Below are 23,561 nucleotides of genomic sequence, written 5' to 3'. Positions count from 1 at the left end.
TATTCTACACCTGAAACTAATAGAACATGGTATATTAATAATACTGAGATTAAAAAGAAAAAATTAACAAAGTGAAAATCTGGAAAAAAAGACGTTTATTGAATGGGTCTGCTAACTGGACATTTCAAAAGAACAAGTCAGTAATCTTATATTTTCCAAATTAAACAGAGAAAAAGAGAAAGAAAAAAAATGAACTAAGTAGCAATGACTTGAGAAATAATATCAAACAATCCAAAATATGAGTAGAGGAGAGAGAATGATGGTATTTAAAATATTTTAAGGAATGTGAATGAAATGTACCAAATTTGAAAAACATCAAACCGCTAACTCAAGATGCTCAATGAATCCAAAGCAGAAAAATACAAAGAAAACCATACCTAGACATATCACGGTCTAATTTCTGAAAGCTAAACATAAAAAGCAAAGGTATAATAAACAAACAAATAACTCAATAGCAAGAGGGAACAAACACATTACATACAAAGATATTAATGACGGCCAGTTTCTCATTAGGAGAAATAGAAGCCAGAATTTGTCATGAGCAGATCCACATTACAGGAAATGATGCAGGAAGTTCTTCGGGTTGAATGCAAATGACACCAAACAGAAGAACTCCGATCTACAAGAAGGAGTAAAGAGTGTAGGCATGGTAAAAGTGTGTATAAATATTTTAAAGGTTTTTCTTTTTTCTTTTTTTTTTTTACCTTTTTTAAAAAAGATAATTGGCTACAAAGCAAAACATACTATTGTCTTGTGAGGTTGATAACTTAGGTAGAAGCAAAATATATAACAACAGATCAGCAGAGGGTAAATGGAAATGTATTGTTGTAAGGTTCTCAGATTAAACTGAGAGTTGTAATATGAATTCAATATTAAATAGCTGGATCCTTAGAACAACCAGTAAAAAATAAAAACAAACCTTGGCTAAACAGCCAAGGAGATAAAATGGCATACTAAAAAATACTTGATAGGGGTGCCTGAGTGGCTCAGTCGGTTGGGCGTCCGACTTCGGCTCAGGTCATGATCTCACGGTCCGTGAGTTCGAGCCTGGCGTCGGGCTCTGTGCTGACAGCTCAGAGCCTGAGCCTGCTTTGGATTCTGTGCCTCCCCTCTCTCTCTCTTCCCACCTCTGCTCATGCTCTGCCTCCCTTTGTCTCAAAAATAAATAAACATTTAAAAAGATGTTTAATAAAAAATACTTGATAAATCCAAACTTAGGCAGAACGAAAGGACAAACCCATCAAATAAACAGAACACAAGTAACAAGAGAGTAGACTTAAAATTAGCCATATCAATAATTACATCTCTCCCGATTTCCCTACCCACACTGTGTAAAGTTCAAGCCCAAAGCAAAGCCAGGTTCTCGACTTCACCAATAGCCAAGCATCACCCGAGGCCCCTCCCCCAGAAATAAATAAGCCTAAGGCGAGGCCTTGAAATCTTTACTGTAAATACGTGTCTCAGGTGATTCTTACAAAAAAACCAGTTTGCATCTCATCTGTACCTTCAGGTTTTCACACCGATGCGGACAGACACTCGGAGCCCCCGCGTCACGGGCTACATGACCTTGGCAAGTCAATTCATCTCCCTCAACGAGGCTCTCCTCTATACAATGGAGACATCTCCACCTTTCAGAAGTGGAGCCGTGCCACGCCTCAGACCTAACAGGTGCTCAAGTCTTTGCTGAAGGAATGAACGAGAAAATGTGCAGCACAGGTACCGTGACCAGGTGCCCATGCTGCACGGTTCGGAAGCTAGTCCAAACGCCACTACCTGGGCACACGGGGCTTCTCCATCCCTCCGACCTCCCCAACCTGAACATTTCAGCTTACGCTGTAAAACTCAATTGCTTGGAGCATCCCCGACTGGCCTGTGCCGTTTCACGCTTCAGTTCCCTGACTTGGTCTGGTGCATCTGGCTGCAATTTCCCTCCTGAATTTCTCCCCCCAGCCCCCCACCCCCAGCCCATCCCTTCACCTACGCAACACCTACCTTAGGGAGGTAGATGTGACTCAGCTCGGGGATGACCTTCCTCAGGAAAACTTCACCCGGCACGTTCCCTTTTAGGCTAGCACATGCCGATCACCGCGCCTGGAAGCAATGAACAACATTGCAGGTGTCTCCCTAGAGCACTTCCTGGAGCAAAGGAGCACCTCGGCAAAAACCTGGGGACTACGGAGAGTTGGGGAGGGGGGGAGCCAGTCTTCCTGGCCAAGAATTGGACCTGTGACCGAAACAGTTCAAACAGGGGTAGGAAAGGCCCCGGGTGGGGAGGAACTGAGGTCCACCCACCCAACCAAGAGCCAGCCAGCATCAATGCACCAGGCACCCAGCTGAGCCCCCCTGGATGTAGCTCCTCCAGGCCCCGTCCAGGCTCCCAGTGGCCACAGCCCCAGCAACGCACTGACTGCAATTTCCCGAGACACCCCAGACCCCCACAGAAATAGGAGGATGAGACACATCATTTTTTGAGCCACCAAGTTTCGTGGTCACTTCTTATGTAATGATAGACAGAGAATACAGATTTCACTTCAACTCCTAGGCTTCTTTTTGCTCCGTATACCCATTTATCTAAAAGTATCCGTTTCATAGATAAAAAAAAAAAAAAATCATCAAAGAGCCACAGAGGATACATGTTCTAGCTCCCTCTGGCCACACTCACCAAAGAGACATTGGATTTCTCAGATTCTAAAATGGTTTAAAAGATACCCTAGTTTCTGTTTTGTGAGGTATTCAGATTAAATGGGTCGACTATATAATTACGCCGTAAAAATAGAATGAGTCAAATGATATGATAAGGAATAGTTCAATATTCTTTGAGTTACACTTGTTTCCAAATAGGACTTATTTTAATTATAGAATACACATTTCATTACTTTAAATCCTTGTAACTCTTTAAAGACATGTTTCAGTTCATGAAAGGCATTTTTATCTATGGACCCAAGAGTAAATTTAGAAATCACCTTTACTATATTCCTCCAAATTTAATCAAGTTAATAATATCTACATTAATTTTTATCGAAATAAGAAAAATTATTCCAAGAGTGTAAATTTTATGTACCCTAAAACAAAAAGAGCCTAGCTGTTTCAAAATAAAGAACATCAAATTTATCAGCTAAAAAAAAAAAAAAAACTCCCAAGAAAAGGATACCATTTTGTAAAAAAATTTTTTATTTTTATTTTTTTGAATTTATTTATTTTGAAAAAGAGAGTGCACATACACACATGCATAAGCAGGGGAGGGGGCAGGGGGGGGGGAGAGAGAGAGAGAGAGAGAGAGAGAGAGAGAGAGAGAGAGAAAATCCCAAGCAGGCTCCATGCTGTCAGCACAGAGGCCAAAGCAGGGCTCAATTTCATGAGATCACGACCCACGCCGAAATCAAGAGTCAGACGCTTAACTGACTGGGTCATCCAGGTGCCTTTTTTTTTGTCATAAAAACATTTTTTTAAACCTAAGGAAGTAAGTACACTTTTGCGGCTCAAAGTTTTTATGTTAATGAAAATACCTCAGAATCACTACGTTTAAAAATATTTTATGAAAACTGAATATGTTCCAGATTTCCATTAATTATTTTTATTTTAAAATAAAACACAGTTTTATCATAGTCTTGCTCCCAAGCATCTAAAAATGTTGAATAAACGGTACTCTGAAAAGCAAATCATAACTCAACTGATAATTTTTTTTTCTTTTTCTTTTTTCTTTTTTTTTTAGAAAGAGAGAGAGCATGAATGGTAGAAGGGAGAGAGGCAGAATCTCCAGCAGGTTCCATACCCAGCGCAAAGCCTGATGCGGGGCTTGATCTCACAACCCTGAGATCGTGATCAGAACCAAAATCAAGAGTCGGATGCTTAACGGACTGAGCCACCCAGGCAACCCCTCAACTGATATTTTAAATGTGAGTATCCACACAGACTAAAGACGAAAGCAGAATGGTTAGGGGAAAACATACATACGCACAGCTTATTAAGCAGAAGTGTTACATTAAAAATTATGAGCTTTGTTTCAGATTCTTGATGAGAAATGAAAGCCTGTGATAAGGCAGATCTTTGTCGGGAGAACGTCTGTAACTCCGCCCTCTGCGGCATTTTCCCACAAGACATCCACCTTCCATGAGCCTCCCTCCCTTCCTCCTGCCCAGGATCCTGCAAAGTTTACTGTGCCTGGGGGCTCTCAGGGTACACCCCTAAAATGAGGATTTCACCCCGATCAGCAGTTCGGCATCCACAGGGAACCTGTTAGAAATGCAAACTCTCAGGTCCTCCCTGGACCTTGTTAATCAGAAACTCTGGGCGCCGACTGGCAATCTGTATTTAACCCTCTAGGTAAGTCTGCTGTTTTGGAGTCACTGACCCAGATCCGGGGCTCCCACAGCCACCTGTGTGCATCACTGTCACCAGCAAACTCCGCAGTGCCCCCCCAATTCCTACCCGAAGAAGGTAGCCCAGGACACTACAGAATCCCAGACATTCTTACTGGGTCAACAGTGTGCATCACTGGATTAGGCAGTCTTGAAGGCCCTTTCGAGGAAGAGCTGTTTCGCCAAGTCAGCCCCAGCAGTTCCCGTTTTGCTTGGGCACTTGCCAAGCCAGAGAGATTGGAAGGCAAGAGAACTCTGCACCCGCGGCTGCCGGGATCTTGATGCACAGAAAATCCCTGATCCCAGGAGACACAAGCTCCAGTCTCCTTTCCAGCACGGTGACAGATGCCCCAAACTGAAGGCCAGCCGCTTTGCCCCTCTCCTACTCTGCTTACAAGCAGTTATCAGTTTACTTTGGTGTTAAAGAGAGATGTGACCTTATTTTCCAACACCGTGCCCCTGAGAGAGTGCCCTGAATAGATTCTGTTAAGTCTACCGTGGAGCAGATTCAGCTTGCGAAGCATCATGAAATAAACCCAAAATGAGAAGTCAAAAAGATGCCGCTAGAAATGGCGACAGCCATGGGGGTTGTGGGTGAAGCTGGGAAGTCAGGATGAAAACAACCTGGGTCTCAGCGCAGGGGACAGAAAGCCCACTGCCCAGCTCCCTCCGAACCCCCACTTCCCCATCCCAACAACGGAAAGTCCACTTTATATGGCAGCCCATTCCGATCTGGGTCAGCTGTGACCTTCATTAAGTTGAAACCCGCCTCCATATCACTTTCCCCTGTGGGTCTTGGCTGGGCAATCGGCAGAGCATGCAGTCACTAATCCCTCCACCCCACAGAGGCTTTTCGAGTATAGTCAACTACTGTGTGCTGAGCCCAGAAATGTGCCGGGCTGGGCGTCTGGACAGGAGAGTAGCCCATCTCCATCCGACGAGACGTGCGGGTCGGGGGACGGCCATTGGGATATCCCAACCCCCCCCCCCCCCCCCTTACACTGGCCTCGGCACTTGCTGTCATATTTCATGTTTGATATACATAGGTAAAGATTCTGGAACGCCAGGTATTCGCCTTCATTCGCGGTACTCAAAGAAATCTTTAAGTAAAGCCCAGTCAGTCTCAGTTGCAACCTACTTAATTCCAAAACAGCCTGTCTGGGTGGGAAGGTGCTCCAGGAAAACCCATCAGAGGGTCACCAACAATCCCTCTCAAGCCTGGGGGGGGGAGCAGGGTTGGCAGAAGGGACATCCCAGGGGACGGTGAAATGCAGGAGCTCTGAGAACAGCTCCAGGCAGGGAGGCACCTGCCCGAGAAGGCAAATGCGGGAAAATGAGACACGCGACCCCGGGAAAGGGAAGAGCAGGCTGGGGCGGGGGGGCAGGGGGAACGCCTCCTTCTGCCCACTGAGTATATGCTCTATACCAGCTTTTCCGCTCCCCAGTGACTTGAAGATGCCACTGGTGCTACCTTTTGGCCCCAGTGTCCCTGTAGGCGGGACCATAGTAATACCAACACAGCAGTGTTGTTGTCAGAAGAAATGGGTAACCTCAGGTGACCACCAGCAGCCCCCTCCCCCAAGGCACAGGATCCCAAGGGTATGCCTGCCTCACGCTTCCGTCACCACACCCTCCCAGAGAATGCACAGCTCGTGGCCCAGAGACATCGCCAAAGCCCCCTTTGAGATGTTCTACCCAAGAGGCAATTAGGTTGGAAGAAATTTTCTGCCACAGGACTCCATAAAACTTGTAATTGGGGATGGGAAAAAAGAAATGACCTCTAAATACTTTTCATACCCACAAAAGGTAAAGAATTAAACACCTGACCGCCCCAATGTAAATATTTAGTACGCAAGTTTCAACAAGGTCACGCAGGTAACTCCTACCTTCCGAATACAAAGGATTTTCAACAACCAACTTATAGACCAAAAATCACATTAAGAACTCTTCTGGTTTTACCATGAACCCTGCCTTCTTTCACAAAAGATGTGAGATACCTTTAAGAAAAATTGTCATCAGAGGGAACCAGGTAGTTTAAGAAACTAGAGAAAATTAAAGCACAGAAATCGGTCAAGACAGAGAAACACTACGCATAGTTTCCTACTAAGCCGCTACAGGCGAGCTTAAATTTTGCTTCAAGTTTATTGTTTCTGATCAAATTATTTGCCTCACGTGTTTCTGACACATTTTCAAGTGTGTAAAGTGTAGAACACCCCGGCTGATAGCAGTGCAACAGCTACTTACTGACATGTCCACCAAAACACAGAGGGAGATGTCATGGCCACCTCTGGAATAGTCTTCAACCCAAACAGAGGGCAGGAGGGACAAGAGGGCCACGCTGTCAGGAAGATGATTCTAAAAGGATCCAAGATAAGTCCTGGCCACCCAAATGCTGCCTAGCGCCACCTACGTGGAAGGTCAAAGTTGACAAAACCAAAGCAGTGGAGGGGCTCCGTAAACTCGTGGAAGAATCTTCCCCAACAAATAAGCCTCTTGGATTGTTAAGAGCTCAGTCGGTTCATAATTTTCAACGGAAGTCCCAAAAGCCCGGCCAGAAGGCAGAATTATGCGCTTCTGTCCCTAGCTAGCAAAACCAGAATGTTCTTTGAGAAGTAACAGTTTTGAAGGACCCACTCTAGTACATGGGCCCGGTGAACCCGGATGTCTACTTGAAATTTGCTAAGAGGGTAGATCTTAAATGTTCTCGCCACACACACGTGCGCGTGCGAACACACACACACGGGCCCGGTGAACCCGGATGTCTACTTGAAATTTGCTAAGAGGGTAGATCTTAAATGTTCTCGCCACACACACGTGCGCGTGCAAACACACACACACACACACACACACACGCACAAGGTAACTCCATGAGTTAGTGGATGTGTTACTTAGCTTAACTGTGGCCACCATTTCATAATGCATACATACGCCAAAACTTCACACTGTATATCCTATGTATGATTTTTCTTTGTCAGTGGTAATGCAGTAAAGCTGGAAGAATATAAATAAAACCAATTAGGGGAAAAAACCCTCTCATAAATGAAGGTGCCATATATGTTAGATATGAGGCATTAAGGATAACGATTTTAGTTTCAGACCAATTAATACTACACCATTCTCTGGGGCCGCAGAGGTGAGGTGCCTACACACACATGCCTCTACCGATGCGTTACCAGCGAGTGTGCGACTTTATTGGAGGTTTTCTTTCTCGCCAGAGGAAATTTTGAGGTTAGGGATGATGTATTATTAATTTTTATTCTCAGCACTCAACGGAGCGCCGTGAGCACATATAAACTCAATAAATATGTTCGCTGAATGGGATCCAGACCGTTCGGCAGAACGTGGCTGGTGTGGCATGCCTCCTTTCAGACCTGGTCAAACTTGACCTCTTCACAGACGACCTTCGTTTATGTTCCCTCGTGTCACCCAAATGGAACAAGCTCTACAGGAAGCCTGAGAGCATCCCCACCTGTTCCTGACACCACAATCAATACAAGATATTCTGAGAACCGAGTTCAACCAGCTACAGACACAGCCACGCAATCAACCACGATTCTATGGGCTCCATGTTGCTCTCGAGCTGATCAGCGGAGATGTTTCAAATGTTTTTACAGAAAGCCAAATAGAAATCTACAGAATCATTCCGATCTTCTAGGCTAGTAACCTTATGAAAAAAAAATGAGGTTAGCTTGGCATGATTTGTTCTTCGTGAAACGATTCTTGCTTTCAGTTATGACTATTTCCTTCCCTGCGAGTACACAACCATCTGGTTAACACTATGTTTTAGAACACTGCCAAGGATAGGGAGTAAAATAATTGAATTGTAGAGTCTAGAACGGCATCCTCCCATGGAAATATAATGCAAGCCATAGATGTGAGCCATATAGGTCATTTCAAATCCTCTTGGTAGGTATATTAAAAATTAAAAAGAAGGAGATGAAATTAATTTTGACAGCATATTTTATTCAACTCAATCAATCCAAAATATCATTTCAACTTGTAATATGAAAAATATTAATGAGTGATTTTGAATTCTGTTTTCAAACGAAATCTGCAAAATCCGAGATATCACACCTGCAGGATATCTGAAGTCATGCTAGCCACACAGCCAGTGCTCAGGAGTCATGGGTGGCCACCATATTGGACAGTGTGGGTCTGGAATCTCTTGTCACTTTCTGAAAAACCAGGGCATTTATCTCGATTCTGGCACCTCTCGTCCTCTCCGTGATCTCTTGGGATTATTACCAAGAGTAATGCCTTGATTTCAGCCGCCAACTCCTTCGGCATCTGAGAAATCATTCACCTCAATCTTGAGATGCAAAACCACTCAGGTAGCTTAAGGCTGAAGCAGATATTCACAAGAATAAGTCATGAGGCAGAGATCTACCTTTATGCCCTTGCATTCAAGTTATTTAAACATCATAAAAAACATGATTGTTTCTTCTGCCCTTTTTCATTCAGACCATATGTGGTCAGGGAAAATAATTAAAGAGGAGACATGACAGAAGCCTTTTAGGGTGGCCAGGACTGCATGAAGCAGAGCGGAGGCGAAGGGGCGCCCGAGGCAGAAGAAACAGCAGGTGCAATGCAGAGAGATGCCAGAGGCACACGGGAGCCACACTGGGAAGAACAGGAATGGCATGTTAATAAGACTTTGTTTTGAGCATGCGGTCCGGGTTTGGAGCAGGTGAACAAGGTGATAGACGGATACCTCGGCTAATGTTGGAGATGGTACAAGAGAGGCAGGAAAGGGAAGAAGGTTCAGGGCAGGGCCATGAAACAGAAAGGCCATGAAACAGAAAGGCCATGAAACAGAAAGGGCCATGGCCAAGGAATGGACTAAGGTGGAAGATGCACCGAGAATGCAGACAGGCAGGGGGCTCAGTCACTTAAGCATCCTACTCTCTGACCCGGCTCAGGTCATGATCTCAAGGTCATGGGATGAGCCCATGCTGACAGTGTGGAGCCTGCTTGGGATTCTCTCTCTCCCTCTCTCTCTCTGCCCCTCCCCCACTTGCTCATGCTCTCTTTCTCCTTCTCTCAAAATAAATACACTTAAAAAAAAAAAAGAATGCCGAGACGGGCAAGCAGGAGAGATATTTCAGACTCAGGGACAGAGAGGATGTCAAAGGGGACCAGGGTCCTAACTTCAGTATTAAGATGCTACGCATGAGCTGGCAAGAACCATCCATCTGAAGGCCTCTCTCCCTCACGGGGCACATTCCTGATGTCAGCGTCAGCTCAGATGCAGGAGAAAGAATTCACCCCTTTCCGAAGACAAGCTTTTCATGATTCCTACGCTGTCATTTCATTAGACCACAAAGCATCGACTAATCGATTAAAAATCTATGAGCACAGACAAAAGTTGTCCTGCTTGCGAGTATGTTTGCTACGCCAGGTTTGAGGAATTTACCCTTTTATTGGGAGAGGGGAGTTTCTTACAGGAGTTTTGCTTCTTCACTTATCAAAATGCAAGGGGAAAAAATGCCTGCTGACATCATATTCCCTTTATATGACTTTCTGTTCCAAGACGGGATAGAGGGGCTGAAAAGTGATGGAAAAAAGAAAACAGATGAAGCTAAAATAAAAATAAAAATAAAATAAAATAAAAAGATGAACGTTTGCTAAGCTTTCTTTTCCTCCTAAAATAAAAAGATGAACCTTTGCTTCATCGATGGTGCGTCCCCCATGTCACGTAGGCATCGCTGGGGTACACGGGACCCCATCTGCAAAGCACACGGACAATTTCAGCACGGGCACCCAGACACTTCAGAGGACGGACAAGGTCAAAAGCAGCACTGAGGTCACTTCCATTCTCCTGCAACAGGCAGTGGCCTGGCATGAGGACTAAAGAAGTGTACCCATCAACCTGACTGGGCCACCAGGTGCCCAGATACTTGATTAAGCAAGAGTGTGCTTGGAAGGATGCTCCTGGGTGAGATTAACACTTGAACCTGTCCACTGAGTGAAGCAGACTGCCCTCCCCGCCCCACCCCCCGACACGGGTGGGCCTCATCTAGTCTGTGGAAGGCTTGAATACCACAAAAGGGGAGAAGGGACAATCTGATCACTGCCAGACTCTGAGCTGAGACATCGTCTTGCCCTCCCCTCACACTGGAACTTACACCATGGGCTCCCCTGGGTCTCCAGGCTCCAGGTGACAGATCTGGGACTTCCCAGCCTCCATACCCGCACGAGCCACTTCCTTATAATAAATCTCCCTTAAAAAGAGACGGAGATAGGGATAGAGGCAGAGACAGCAACCTATAGATTCTGTTTCTCAGGAGGATCCTGACTAACACAAGGTCTGCATGACTAAAACACACCATCTGATAAAATACAAGGTCCAAATTAAAATGAAGCTATTCAGGTATTTCGGACACCAAATGTATAAACACGTCTCATCACGTCTTGGTGTCCTGACCTTACAAGGTCTCGGTGATGCCGTCTCTCGATCGCTAACTCGCGGTCCCTAAACACCTTTGGGGAAAGGTCCGAAGGGCAGAGAGAGCTTTTCAACAGCTGAATGCCTCGCGTTCAATGCCTCACATGAACTCCTATCGCTTCGGTGGAATATTCACGTAAAACCAATTTCCAAACAACACACGTTGATACATATTTTAACTTACCACGAGATGCAGATGCGTACGGTTGGAAAACTCTTCCCCCTACAAGAGCTATACATTTCAATCCACTAACAGGAGTCAGATAGAATAAAATCTCCACGAAATTAATAACTGAGCTGCTAGACAGCTAGCTGATCCCTTCAAAGATGGTGGCCACGCTGACCAAAGCACTAGGAGAAGGTTTACGTGGTCACACACCCGATCCGCGCTGCAGGCTGGACCAAAGCCCGCAAAGGCGAGGAATCGCACCCATGAGCGGCCATATTCAGAACCGACACAAAGATCTCTCTTCTCCTCTCATGGTCACTACACAAGAACAAAATTTATTGGGAAGAATAACATCTGATTCTGAAAAATCACAACATTCCAATGAATGATCACTGGAATGAGCACAGGCCGGGGGACAGATTAAAAGGATTTTTTAAATCCCCAACTCACAGTCAAGAGGACAATGAGCTTTCCCATTTCACCTTGTTCTGACTGCATAGTCAAGACACAGAGCGTTGTCAGGATTCACTGGTATTTCTCAGCACGTCTGAGTTCCTAGTTTCCGACAGTCTGTTTCTGACCCACTGTGGAAGCGATGACCCCCTGGTAGCCAGGGAAGAAAGAGCTTGTCCGTGTATTTGAATAAATATGCGCACACATCCACGACAGTGGAGTGTCTGCACGGAGATCTGAAAATAAGTCCCTTGATATTAGTCACTAAACTCCACCCAAAGACTGCAATCAACAAGCAAGTACCGTGAAAGATTAAAAGCCGGGAAAAGAATATGCAAATAATTTCCTTTTGCAAAATACAAACAGCATGAAAATGCCCCAACCAAAGTCATCGCAATGAGATGGGGCATCACAAGTAACTGAATATAACTCAGAAGCAGGGGAGAGAGCCCACAGTCCACGCAGCTGACCGGGCAGGTCTATGAGGCTGACGGCTGTGGCCACAACGTGAGGGCCGGCTTCTGGAATGGCCAGCACAGTTTCCCAAGCACTGGTTGCATTTTTACAGTGGGTGCATTTCTCTATCGTTTTTGCTCTTGTGGTTTGTACAGAGGGACTAGGTGCCTGAAAGCTGGCATCTCGGACTTTAGGGCCTTCGAGGTCCCACAGGCAAGGACCTCCTCAGCTCGCACCCCGGTCGGAAAGCCTGCCAGGTGCCTGGCACAGTTTCCGGCCAACTAGGAGATTCAGCAGCTTCCGTGGATTCCGCAGCTTCCGTGACAGCATCCCTCTCACCCTGGAAACTGTATTTTCAATATGTAAACAAATCCCACAATTTCAGTGAGGCATGAGGGCTGGGCAGAAAATGCGGCAGGACGATGGGAAAGAAGGAAAGAAGGGTGGTCGGAGAAGGGGCGACCTCAGCTTCAGCGGTCAGGGTGAGTCTCTGGAAACGTGACCCTCGTCCTGTGACCCGTGTGACGAGAACATACAAGAGCGATGGACGGGGGCGCCTGGGTGGCTCAGTCGGTTCGGCGTCTGACTCTTGATTTTGGCTCAGGTCAAGATCTCGATGGTTCATGAGTCTGACACCGCCCCACCCCCGCCCCGGCTCTGCACTGATGGAGTGAAGCCTGCTTGGGATTCTCTCTCTCTCTCTCTCTCTCTCTCTCTCTCTCCCCCCCCCCCACCCCACATTCTCTTTTTCTCTCTCAAATAAATAAACAAACATTTAAAAAAGAGACAGATGGAAAAAGGCACGAAATCTACGAGACAGTAACACGTAACGGCAACTCATCTCTGTGGAGCACCGGGCATTGGGCAGCATCATCTTACTTAACCCTCAGGGCAATCCGATGCTATACGTTATCTCCGTTTTACAGATCAGGAAACTGAGGTTCCAGAAGCCTCCACAACTCGCTCAAGTTCACACAGAGCCGATCTCCGCACCCAGAAAAACTCAACTATAAAACCTCGTCTCAGTCTGTCGGTCATGGGCTCCACCACTTGCTGGCTTACAGCTAAGTGTTTGGCCTGGAATCCGCACGGCCCTGACCGAGCCCTCACCCTGCCCTCACCCTGCCTTGCTCCCAGTGTAACAGAAATAAAGCTTGTGATTCCCAAGGGCTCTGCCACCCCGTTTTGAATGTGCACACAGCGTCTGTGACTCCCCTTGAACCTGACGAATCCGGGCCGTCCCAATTTCCTTTATCTCTGACACTAACAGTCTGTTGTGCATCTGGGGGCAAAAGAATCTGTGAATGCCTTCTCTACACGTTTTTAAAGTATCAGAAAGACTGCTTCCACCGGATGCAATTGTCTAGCTTCCAATCCTGAGGTAGGGGATCCCACTATATATGACCCCCTCCCCCCGGCCCAGGTCCTTCCAAATAACAGGATTCGGTTTGTATCACTGATACGCAAATAGAAATAAAACAGAAAGCAGCAAGGCCCTCTCAGCGTGAGCTCCAGAAGGTACCCTGTTTCACCGATTCTAAGACACATCTGTTTTCCCATTTTAATACCTGAAATGAGGATTCATATCACAGCGGGTGGTGCGTCACAGTTTAACTGGGAGTATGTTTTCTCTTCTGCCATACGATAACAACGCATCTTAAGATCAACAGTGGGTTAGGTTAGGAGACATTCAAAACGGTGCCAATATCAGGCTCCCCACCCCTCATCTCCATTCTTTCCTTCCAGCCCAACTGGCTGGTCACCACAACAGCTTTCTCATTGACTCCCCATTTCCGCTCTTTCCCGACCGTCCAATCTCCAAAAGGTGGGCCACGTGAGCTGCCGGAGTTGATTCCCACCCTCCAGCAGCTCTCACGACTTTAGAATAAACAGAAACTCTCCCCTCCATGGCCTTCAAGGCCCTGCTGACCTGGTCCTTCTGCTGCAAGTTCCCGTTCTTCACAAATGCAGGCTCTGTCTGCCTCAGGGCCTTTGCACAAGCCACCCTCTCTACCCAGGGACCTTCCAGAGGTTGCCCCCTGCCTTTTTTTTTTCACTTAAGGGTCATCTCAAACATCCTTCTTGGAGCCCTCCCAGACCACCCAGCCCAGTTCAGATGGTCACTGTTATTCCTGACTGAACTTACTACTGCTTTAAACTAGCTTTTCATTTGTTTGTTTATCTTATTAGCTTTTGCTTCCACTTATGCCATAAAGCCTAAAAGAGGTAGGAACCTTGTCTTCCTTGGACACTGCTTATCCCCAGTACCCAGGCAGGTGCACAAAGGATCCTCTATAAATACCCATTTAACATAATAACCATAATAGAAGATATTACTAAGCTACATTTATGTGTATAGTTACTATTTAATTTTTTTAAGTTTATTTATTTATTTTGAGGGAGGGAGCAGAGAGAGAGAATCCCAGGCAAGATCTCCACTGTCAGCACAGAGCCCAATGCAGGGCTCCAATTCACAAACTGTGAGATTATGACCTAAGCCGAAATCAAGAGTGGGACACTTAACTGACTAAGCCACCCAGGCGCCGCCCCTCATAGTTACTTCCTTTTCATTAAGTTCCAGCCGATGGGACAAAAAAAAAAAAAAAAAAATACTGACAATGATCATTTTGAAGTGTATCTGTGATTCTTCCTGAAAAGTCAAAAAAAAAAAAAAAAAAAGAGAGAGAGAAAGAAACAAAGAAAGAAACAAACTTCCAGTGGGGCTTATGAGGAGCAAATGCTTTGCCTTCCCAGAGAACCACTCAGAAATTTCCCATATGTTTCTAAATTGTATCTTTAAAAGCTTTATCTAGACTGGATAATTTCAAAACCCATTGATTTTGCTCGGATGTATATATAAAACATACCACAGAATTCTTATAATTCTTCTAGAAAACCTGTCGGCCAAGTGACATATTGTTTCCTTTTGCTCAGTATTCACCCTTGAACTTCCCTCTAAAGTGTTTACAATTTTAAACCCCAGCTTTAGCTCCAGTTCCAGTTTAAAATTGTTTAAATCATCCACATGGTCACTATTTCTATCACCAAACATACACTGGAAAGAGGAAGCAATTTGCTTCATCTACTAACTACTAAAGTTTCCAAAACAAAACAAAACGAAGAAATGAGTCTTATGTCTTTGAATGCTGTGGTCTTCTGTAATTCTCTTTATGAGACTCAATGTTACAAATGTAAACATTATATTCGTCCTTTCTCACAAGAAGGAGGAAATCTAACGTGTCAGAAAAGGAAGATACATGACGTAAGGTCATTCATGTTGCATTACAAAAGATCATCTAGAAACAAACCCAGGCTTAAAAACAGGAGGAAAATGTATTCTGCAGAAATTCTGAAGCTTTGCCCATACCTTAATTATCTGCAGTTACCTGCGTGGATGATGACACACACAAACCAAGAAAAACTGTATTTCTTACTACTTTCTCCCCAGTCTTCCGGGCCGGACGATCCTGTAACATATCCATCCAAACTTCAGAATCAACGCTACCTTTAGTTTCTTTGGTAAACATTTTGGGCAGAATTTGTGTTCTCTTCTGAACAATTCCCCCAGACGACTTCTTTGTATTTCTATAACAATGTCAATTTTAGTGGCTGCGAGAAACTGTTCATCTGACGTTTCATTCATCACCATAACGTATTTGATTATTTGATGATTTTAAGTGATCAAAATGAAAGAAAGGTCCTTTAGCCCAAGGGAAAGAAAGTCAGTGGGGGTTCAAGGAGGCTAAGACTTTCACCAGATCCCCTGAGCCAGAAAGCCAGAAACAGTCCTAACACTACCCCTTCATCCTCTAGGCCATGTGCATTCGCCTTTACATAGTTCAAGAAAGTCAAACCTGCCACCCTTCTCCTCAACCCTCTTAAAATAAGGAGGCTTTAATAAAGTATTACAAAATCTTAAGAGGTGGCCTCTAAGCACTAAAATTAGCTTAAGGTCTCCTGCCTTGTACCCCTTAATGACTGAGCACTGCTCAAGAACTTCAAAGCATGTCACTTGGTTATGAAGAAGAGATCTGTTGGTATCAGACCCAAAAAGAATGCAGGGGAGCACCTCCAAGACAGAGGTTATCCCCCTCGGTGTGGTGGAAAGATTCGGGGGCTCCGGGGCACACAGGGCCCAGGGGTAAAACCACTGTGATTCACCCGGTCACTCTGCGTCACCAGCAGAAAGGAGATAACAACTATCCTGCTTTGGAAGAAAGAGAACATGCTGTCAACTGCCCAGAACGAGGCCGGTCCCCGAGCCGGCCCACAGAGACAACTCAGATTACAGTCCAGAAAGCCTTCTTCTTCTGAGTCCTCTTATTCACTCGCTACCCTTGGTGCTGTACTAAATAGAATAGATATATTTTTTCTCGGATGAGTCATGGCTTTGCAGAGCTTCAGATCCTTCGTCCTGCATATCAATTCTCATTGCATCACACCGGGAGTCAGAAAACTGGTAAAAACGAGAATAAATGAGAAGTTGTTCTCTCTCTATTTTTTTTTAATGTTTGTTTACTCATTTTTGAGAGAGAGAGAGAGAGAGAGAGAGAGAGAGAGAGAGAGAGATAGGGAGGGGCAGAGACAGAGAGAGAAGGAGACAGAATCCCAAGCAGGCTCTGCACCATCAGCACTGAGCCCGGTGCGGGGCTTGAACTCATGAACCGTGGGATCGTGACCTGAGCCAAAACCAAGAATCAGATGCTTAACCGACTGAGCCACCCAGGCGCCCTGAGAAGCTGTTTTCTTAAATCAAGTCATGATGTAACTGGGTTTCTTATCATTTGTTTCTCTCTCTTAAAAGTTAAGTATTGAAAAAAGGTCCAGGTTACAGGGTGTCAGGGTAGCCAGAGGGTTAAGGCGTGAGACTCCTGATTTCAGCTCAGGTCATGACCTCACAGTCGTGAGATGGAACCCCTTGTCAGGGAGCCTGCTTGAGATTCTCTCCCCCTCTCTCTCTGCCCCTCCCCTGCTCTAAAATTAAAAATTAACAAACATTTTTTTTTAAGTCCAGGTTACTTGGAGATCCTCTGGGCTCAGAACAATCAACCTTCTCCTGTCACGGAAAAAAATGAAAGTAAAGAGTACGGTCGATCAAATAAGATTTTTACAAGCACCGTTCGTCGTAACACCTGGAACACCGTGGCTTTTCAGAGAGAAAAATGTGGCCAAGTAAACAGTCTAAAGAAGTTGGACATACAAAGGACAGACTTTTTACAGAGTTTATTCCTAAGGAGGCTGTTAGACAGGATCGGTGTGGCGGGAGTATATTTTGGGGAGAGGGCAAACAATGGGATTACGAAATTAATCCGTCCCATTCTCCTGGACCACAAATGGGCCTCGTCTATGCCAGCATTACCCACAACTCCACCTACCTGCCACACTGTGTCTACAGCAGCTATGGTATGGCAGGGCCCCAAGAGTTAATGCCATGCCTCTGCTTAGCTAAGTAAACTGTTTGGGAAAGAGAGAGAGACCATTTCAAAGTTACAAGGGCTGGGGGCAGGGGGAGAAAACCTCACAGTGAATGTACACATCCGACAACCTTTTAAAATACCTAGGTAGCAAACGTAATCGTTTGGGTACAGACACTCGGCAAGTAAGTCGTTTTAATTTTTCTTATGTTAGCTAATCAGGCTGCTCTAGAGATTTGAAGTACAATTAAGAATTACAGGATCTGGGTGATGTATATACAGGGCACACATTTGTATTTTATTCCCTTTTGACCCAGCGGGAGTTACCTAACCGTTGTGCCAATATGCTTCTTTCAAGTACAAATGGAAGTATTACTGTCAACCTAGAGAACGAGGGGGTTCAGAATGGGGTCCAGACTGGGTTTCTCCCAATGGCCAGGCTTCTCCTCAATTAGGCCCTTAAGGATAATTAAGTCTCCTTACTATGAAATGTACCTGGATAGGACTGTTCGGGACTATGCTGGCCCGGACAGACCTCCTTACTGTGCAGAAGAAAACACGCAACAGATCGTCAGTCATAACAAAACAACAACCCGATCTCAATTCTGATCTAAAATTAAACCGCATACTTAAAATAGACCATGCCTTAGAAACTCTTCCATTTTAAAACCAAAAACAACTGTACAGAAAAACACAGGGACTGATAACAAAAATTAAAGAAAGAAAAGTAGGGTGATACTCACCTAGCACTGGGTTTCGGGCACTGCTCAAAGCGCTTTGCCAGTTATCAGGTTGACAAAGCACGGCCACCTCCCTGTTCAATTAGTGACTTTACTGTTGCAAGATCCATACTAGCACCAGAAATATCGTAGGATAAATCAGTGGGGATGTTACGGACAAAGAATGCTCGCCCTTAGGTTAAAATAATTATGCTTATTAATAAATAGCTCATCCGAATGACCAGGGGTTGTGATGTCACAAAATATATACAAGTTAGTACAGGTATTTTCCATAGAATGACTCTCAGTGTGAATTGGGGCGGGGGGGGGGGTGCGGAGGGAAAGGCTGAATAGGTATCTTCGACACCAACAAGGGAAATGGGGAAAAGCAAAGTCTTATTATTGATATTGCAAAAACGCTTAGTGGACTCCCACATTCCCCTTCTCAAAAACAGACCAGTTCGCAGTCCTTACAATGCCAGCCATGCAATGTTGTCACAGATGTGTTCCAGATTTTGCACAGGGCATGGCCGCGGGGGGGGGGGGGGGGGGGGGAACCCAGTCTGCCCGGATCTCAGGCAGCGAAGAAAGCCCGTCCATTTCTGCGGCTCACGAAACGAGTCACAACTTGAAAGGGTTAAGAAGCCGGGCACCAGGTGTTTTCCTTCCACTTTCCCCGAGTAACTGAAGCACACGGCAAAGTCACCCCTGCCACCCTCCCCGCAAGCCTGCGCAGAGGCACCACTGTCACTGCCATTTCCACCACGCTGCTCCTGCTCCGACAACAATCGGCGGGCACCAGGCTGGGCAGCGGGCACCGGCGCCTCCCCACAGCCTGCAACGCGCTGTGCTGCGAAGTTATGAGCTCCGCTGGGTGACGGGGGCACGAGTGAGCCAAGGATACTTTCATTCCCTCTCGAATCTGTGTGCTTTCAAAGAAAGTGGAGACGAGGGAGGCACGGGTGGAGCTGGAGGGGGCAACCAAATACAAACTTTCAGAGCCTCTGAATCTGCATTTCTTGCCAGAATTGCCCAGCCGGCGATCGGGAGATCCAGACACACCCCCCCGCCCCCCCACCCCCCCCCCCACCCCAACAAGTATTCAGCCCGGGAGGCTGCAGACCCCGCGAGGAGACGCGGTCCCTCGCCTGCCCGCTCCCCCAGCAGCAGGCAGCAGGCGCGCTCGGGGAGCCCGCCGCTCGCGCCCCGCAAGCCCGCCCGGCTCCGCAGCGCCCCTGCCCGGCCTCCCCGCCCAGCCCGGACGCGCAGCCGGGCGCCTCCCCCCTTCGCGGCCCACACCGCCGGCCGGGGTCCGTCCGGGCCAGCGCGGCTGCGGGACCGGGCCGGACGGACAGCCAGGCGCGGCGCGGAGGCTCGGGGGCGGACCCGGCTGCGCTCCGGCCGCGCGCGCCTCCCGCATTGTCCGCAGCCGGGGCGCCGCGCGGCCCCCCGCCCCGACCCCCAGTCCCTGCCCGGCCCGGCCCGGCCTTACCTCGGCCGCGCTCCCCGGCCCCGGGCGGTGCGGTCCCCGGCCGGGCGCCAAGCTCCCGGGGACGACGGGTAGGAAGGTCGGGCCCGCCACACACGGGGTCCGGGCCGCCGGCGCCGCCGGAGGGCCGAGCGCGGGCCGCGGGGGCCGCCGAGTCCTCGCGCCGCCTCCGCGGGGCCACGGATACGGAGCTGCCCGCGCGAGCCGAGGCGGCCCGGGACGCAAGGCCGTGGAGGGCCCGGCCGGCGGCGGCCGCGATGGTTCGGTCTGCACCGAGTGGGAGGGCTCAGGCGGGCTTCGCGGAGCGCGAGGGAGGGAACTTGGAGCGAGTTGCCGCGGCCCAGAGCGCGTGTCCCTGTGGAGTGTGCACGCCCCTAAAGAGCGCCCCGCCCCACCCCCGCCCCGCCCCTCCCCTCCTCACCCCCTCCCCGTTCCCGCCCCCTCCCGCACCCCCACTTCCAGCCCGGCCCCCTCCCCCACTCCCTCCTTGGCCCCACCTCCAAACCCCTTCCACACCCCCACCGCCGCTCCCACCCCGTGGGGGGGTGGGGAGGGGGGGAAGAAGCCACAGGGTCTCCGGTGCCGCCGGGAAGCCCCACATCAGACCGCGGCGCGGCGCGGGTGGAGGGGGACCCTGGAGTCCCTTTTGTGAATGCGGTAACCACACCTGGTAGTCAACCCACCCAGATGATCTCGGTGCCTGACATTTTCCGTGGGCTCACTTGCATACACTCTGGGGAGCCTGCTTTGAGCATTTGCAGACTTAATTTCTCCAGGCATTTTTTTCAGACTCCAAAAAATGTTTGGAGAAAACAGTAAAGAATATTTTAAAAATCGCAAGCACGATGTACTGCCCCTAGAGTGCAGGCCGGCTGATGTTTCCAAATTAACTCAGTGTTTCAGGGTGTATGATGATTCATGTTCATCATGTATGGCTTGTAAATAAATGCTTTTTCTTTCGATGCGCTTAATCACTTGGTTGGGTTTTCTGAGGGTTTTGTTGTTTTAGGAATACCGAGCACATTCCAGTTTAGTGTTTGCTATTGGGAACTCTGGTAGAGGAAATCCCTACTTATCGAAACGACTGAATGAGATACGAACTCACAACATAATTACTTCTCTAGAATATTTAGCAGAGATTTCCTTATACCTTTTGTACGTTTGAAATAAAATTATGTTCATCCCATTTGCTCAGAAAGATCATCCGTATTTGAACTGTGTGACTTGTAGCAATTCCAGGTCAGAAACGATCAAATAAATGAAACTCAGACTTCCAGCGTCAAGTTTTGGCTACTGACAAGGGAACCATTTTAAGCGAGTGACATGATACTGGGTTTTGAACGGAACTTTCCTTCGCCATGCTAATGCATTCCATGTGATGCTCACACATCACGCCGTGTCCAAAAGTCATGTAACGGCAGAATAAAGTTATTTTGTGTAGCACATTAGAACTGACTTCTCTCATCCCAAGGTAAGCTATTAAAAAAAAAAAATGAACTTCATTGCTCCGACCTCTTCCTTTAGGGAATTGTTCCTTTACACTGTGCAGGAGAGACCCTCCCTGCCATCACAGAGGCACGTGACCCAAGCTTGCCAATGAGAGTACCTCTCATCCTCTGGGCACAAAGGGAAGAGGGGAAATACAGAGGATCTAATCTGGGAAGATGGGGGGCCTTTTTCGGAGTTGATATGACAGCTTCTGAGACAGTGCCATGTAAGACAGAGGTAGCCTATTAGAGAGTAAGGCCAAAAGAAGAAAGCCACCTGAGCAATGAAGACAGGAAGAGTAGTGATGGCATTAATGAGGCCCTCCAGGCAGCCATGTCTGAAACCAGTCAAAACCCTGGATTTCTGAGGAAATGCACCCATAAATTGTCCTTCTAGCTTCTTGGGAGTTAGGTTTCTTTCCAAAATACTCACTCGTAAGGCCGTAAAAGATTCCCATGTGAGCCAGGCTCTGAAGATCAGGAATGTAATCAATGAATCCTGGCTTCTCGATCCCCTAAATTGCTCCTTCATAATAAAATAGGTGCCAAGAAGGTCGCTTAGTCGTTAAGTCTTAACTTTTAATAGGACTGGGGTTCTCATTTAAGGTATTACCGTTGCCCAGTGCAGACTTAACATTTTCACATTGCCCCCCTTAAAACCAAAAGTTAATACAAGATGTGGTTAGAAAACCGGAGAGAAAATATTAATATGTCTAAACCAGAACATCCCGGCAAATTTTTTGTCTTGTCAGTCAGTCCAGTAAAACGTGCCTCCGTAATCCCCTATTTTTGCTGACGTAGGACATTTCCTCTTTCCTGGATTGAAAATGTTAGGGCCTGTTACAGACTTTCAGGGACTGGCGAAATTGGTCGTCGTGCTGGAGTGCTGGAATTTTATTGTGTTGCGTATTGTTCAGGAGAAGTGGGCCATTGGCCTATGCTTGGAATTCTTTTGTTCCACAGAACTTGTTGTCTCTAAAACTATGTGACAATATTTGGCTTGGTACCCTAACGATCGTCCATACACTAATCTGTATGTCGCTTAACCATTACTCACAGGTCACTGTGAACAGTAGGAGTTTGGGTGGCAAGAGAGTGGGTGGGACAGACCCAAAGGCATTGCTCTGAGCCTCTGATTGCACGAGTGGTTTCTAAAGGGAAAAGAGTTTTCGCTGGTTTTCCTTCAGATGGATATGTACCTGGCCATGTCAATAACTAGTGAAATTTCATGCATGAAATCCCAGAAGCTTAATAATTATAGTATACCATACGTAGGTTTGAGCCCCACAGAAAGACCCTGCAAGGAGGTGAACCATCTCCAGAAACATGACGAGGAAGCCTAGGAGGAAAAGGAAAGGAAAGTTCTAGAATCCAGGCCCAGCTCGGAGTGACACTTGTTCAAATGACTGGCTATGGTTCCCCAAGGGAAAAGTTCAGCCCGATATTCAGAGTCCCTCCCCATCCTTGTGCTGATCCGTGTGATGTCTGTGCCATTTCCTTACCCTAGAGTGGCGCAGAAATCTCTCATGTAACCTGGGCTCCCCTCTGTCCAGAGCCTACCCTAGAAAAATGGCATACACCAATAATTTTCAAACCATGAAACAGACGGTTAGGAGCACTCAGAGTGCTCCTAACAACACCCGGTCTCCAGATTAGGGGGAGGAGGGACGGGCACGTATATTGTTTTAGGACTTCTCCCAAGAGAGGTTGTAATGATCAATTTAAAGTAAATCACGTCTCTGAATCTGTGCCCTTCATCCCACAGGGGGGAAAAAAACAACCTCTAGAAACCATCTGATCGGACTCCATTGACTTAGAATTGTATGTAAAATTAAAGTTATTGATTGAACAAGCTCAATTTGCCTTTTTTTCCTGAACAGCCTGTATAGTTCTTCCAAGGTTATGGAAAAAGCAGTGAGGACTGCTCCTTAGGATTTGCCAGAAGCAATCACAATGAAAAAGGACAGCTCACAGCCAGCCAGAGATAAGAGAATCACTAACGAGAAAAACATCGTCCTTTGTTACAGGAAGAGGTTACTCCACCAGAGGCAACAGCCCCAGGGTTATCACCTAGTGCATATTTCACAGTTTATTACATGTTCAGGCTGATGATCGGAGAAATCAACACAATTGAATTACGTTCACGAATACTGACCTACATCATTTAATACTAGTAACGGCTATCGTTTACCGAATATGTGGTCTGTGCTAGGCGATTTACAAGACTCGTTTCTAATTGCAACAATGCCCCTGAGCATAAATATTATAACCCCCATTTTATGAACAAGAAACTCAGGCCCAAGGAAGGTCAGTGACATACCCAAGGTCACAGAGTTAATATTCGAAGGATTTAAAGGCTGGTCTATGTGACCCGACCTCAGAGCCTATATATTTTTTACTCTAAAAACTTGCCTGTGAGTCATCTGTTTAATAATATAGTGCCTGGCCACATGTGCCCATTTCAATGTAAATGAGTTAAAATTGAATTGGACGAAGACCTCAGTTTTGCAGTCACGCTGGCCGCTTTTCAGGTGTCCAAGAGCCACATACAGCCCCGCTGGATGGCACAGA

At 46.8% G+C, this 23,561-nt stretch overlaps 1 protein-coding gene across 5 annotated transcripts in view; it reads right to left on the bottom strand.

The window, feature by feature from the left end:
- FAM110B (family with sequence similarity 110 member B) overlaps positions 1-19,767 on the bottom strand; it is a 145,964-nt gene extending 126,197 nt beyond the window's left edge. For 3 of the 5 annotated variants that reach the window (XM_047842816.1, XM_047842817.1, XM_047842814.1), the window contains exon 1: positions 19,507-19,767. The gene's annotated coding sequence lies outside the window, so the exon portion shown is untranslated. Of the gene's footprint in view, positions 1-1,992; positions 2,092-19,506 lie in introns of all 5 variants that reach the window. The other 2 variants (XM_047842815.1, XM_047842820.1) reach the window with 1 other exon arrangement.
- Positions 19,768-23,561: the final 3,794 nt, after the last annotated feature.

This window comes from Prionailurus viverrinus, chromosome F2 (genome assembly GCF_022837055.1).
Source record: "Prionailurus viverrinus isolate Anna chromosome F2, UM_Priviv_1.0, whole genome shotgun sequence".
Classification (NCBI taxonomy): Eukaryota; Metazoa; Chordata; class Mammalia; order Carnivora; family Felidae; genus Prionailurus; species Prionailurus viverrinus.
Note: the sequence above shows the minus strand (reverse complement) of the source record. Positions and strands in the feature narration are given on the sequence as shown.